The 2,500-nt window shown below is 48.2% G+C and overlaps 1 pseudogene; it reads right to left on the bottom strand.

Annotated features, from left to right (window-relative positions):
• Nucleotides 1-2,500, bottom strand: part of LOC144247364 (28S ribosomal RNA) — a 9,134-nt pseudogene that overhangs the window by 3,059 nt on the left and 3,575 nt on the right.

Genomic DNA, 2,500 nt, shown 5'->3' on the forward strand with positions numbered 1-2,500 from the left:
CCGTTCTCGGTGGTATCCTCTGCCGCTTTCTTCCAATTTGCACAATAGGGGGTCCATTGCCAGGTTGAATAAAAGGGGTGACATCGGGTCACCTTGCTTTACTCCAACCCGGATCTGGATTTTGTCTGTGTGTGTGTTCCTCTTTGTGGTGATATATGTATCGATGTTCTCGTACATATTGCTCACCAGACCGACGATGTGGGGATCCACCTCTCTGTGCTGCAAAGCATGAATGATGTGCTGGTGGCTCACGGTGTCAAAAGCCTTGGCGATGTCCACGAATACAACACCCAGTGGTCTGTGTTCTCTTTTGGCTGACCAAATTATAGTTTGCAGGAGTTTTAAGTTTTCAGAGCATCCCGCCGCTCTGATAAAGCCTCTTTGCCTTGGGTTCAGGGGGCACGCTTTGCTTAACCTAGCTGTCACAATCCTGGAGAACAGTCTCAGCAAGATGGAACCAATCGTGATAGGTCTCCAGTTATTAATGTCTTTCAAACGATCCGGCTTTGTCGATTTTGGAATCAAAACAGTTCTGCACCCCCTCACCATGTCCGGGATTTTACCCGCTGTTAACCATAAATTGAACATCTCCACGGTCCGGGAATACTCGGGATCCATCTTTACGATGTCCCCAAGAGTAATCCCATCTGGACCAGGAGCCGAGCCTTTGCTCATTTCCTGCACGTTTTTCTCAATTTCTTTAGCCGTAATTAATTCTCTGAAGGCAGTATTGTCAGCCTTCCCGTGAATTTTAAAGTCCCCAAGGCTTTTAAAGTTACCAGTTGTTTCCCATCTCGTTTTAAAAACCGAATAAATTTCACTGGGTGGTATGTCACAAGACAAGCATTCAATATCATCTAAAATAATTTTAGCCAGTTTCCCCCTATCGAGATAGAATAATTTTTGAAATCGAAGATAATTACCTTTTTTGATTGCTCTGTCCTTCATCCACTTCTGAAACGGTTTCTGTGGGCGCTTCTCCTGGGTTACTGTGTTCTTTTTATTTCGGGTAGCTGTTCTTATCTGGCTTATCGATTCCAGGCATCCAAAGCAACTCTGCGCTGTTTGATTGATTACTGACTGTATGTCCCGGCCGTCCATTACCTGCTTGAATGCCCGGGGGAAGGTGTTAAGTACCCCAGCTGATAAGCGTTCCTCTAGTGCCTTTTTGTAATGAGCCTGCAGCTGTCCATCTTCTTTTCGCTTGGTGGTTCTCTGCTGTCCGTTGCTCTTATCAGGGTGGTGTCTCATCTCATCCATTGGCCTCTCTCCGGCAGTTGCCCTGCCTGGCAGATGGTTTCTCCCAGGTCCATTGTCTCTGTCCTCTGCCTGGGCGTGGTGACTCATCCCCGGCTCCGTTCTCAGGTTCGCAGCTGCTCTCCTGGTGCGGTGACTCACTCCAGGTTCTTCCTTATCAGGGTGGTGCCTTATCTCATTCATTGATCGCTCTCCGGCAGCTGCCCTGCCTGGCAGATGGCTTCTCCCAGGTCCATTGTCTCTGTCCTCTGCCTGGGTGTGGTGACTCATCCCCGGCTCCGTTCTCAGGTTCACAGCTGCTCTCCTGGTCCGATGACTCACTCCAGGTTCCTCACGAATTTTCTCCTCTGCTGGTTTCCTGGGCAGCAGTCTCCTTTTATCACTAATCTGTTTAGCTGTTTTGGTGGTTATGTGTTCTGCAATAAGCTTATTAATATTTTTGTTTCCCTCAAACTGAGCCTCCAGTCTTATTAGTAACTCTTCCTCCTCCTTTGTCCAGCACCTTTTGTGGGCACCTCTGTTTGATGTTTCTTTCGGTTGGGAAGCAACGATCCTCTCCTGATTTCTCACGGCTGGGTGTGCCAATCTCTTATGTTGTCCCAGGCCAATTTTAGTTGTAAAGTCTCTGTTGCATACCTCACAGATCCACTCCCCTGCTGGGGCTTTCTCTATCTCTGGACCCCTGCATTTTGGAAAATGACAAACAACACTGTGATAATTATTATTCTCCTTTCCACATTTTGCACACCGAAAACAAACCCCCCTTTTCCCGTGTGACACTTTCAGATGTTCAATCAGGTTCAACACAGAGTTCACCCGGGTACCACAGCAAGGACAAGGTGGATTTTTGTCAGGAACAGTCACCATCACGATGTCCTCCCCAGTCTGTTCCCCGCGCTTCCCAGGCGTTGGAGGAGATGTTTTTGGCGCTTCCTCGTTCCCCTTCTCGCTGCTCCCCTCTTCAGGCACAAACGGTTCACTGTCTCGCGGGAGGCTAGAATGTAAATTTTCTCCCACACACGGTTGTGGTGCACGCTGTTCATACACCTCAGGCAGCCCGTTCAATCCCTCCCAATCCACGGACAAACGAATACATTCATGCACATGCAGATCCGATCTATAGAACTCTAAGTTCACCAGCAAAGCCAATTCGTTTTCTGCCAAATTGGGGGGAAATTTAGATGGTAAAATTTGAGCCACCAGGTCTACCTGGTCGTTTTTGGATACCAGGTCAACCCGGTGT

The sequence above is a fragment of the Lonchura striata genome, chromosome 21 (assembly GCF_046129695.1).
Source record: "Lonchura striata isolate bLonStr1 chromosome 21, bLonStr1.mat, whole genome shotgun sequence".
In the NCBI taxonomy this organism is placed as follows: Eukaryota; Metazoa; Chordata; class Aves; order Passeriformes; family Estrildidae; genus Lonchura; species Lonchura striata.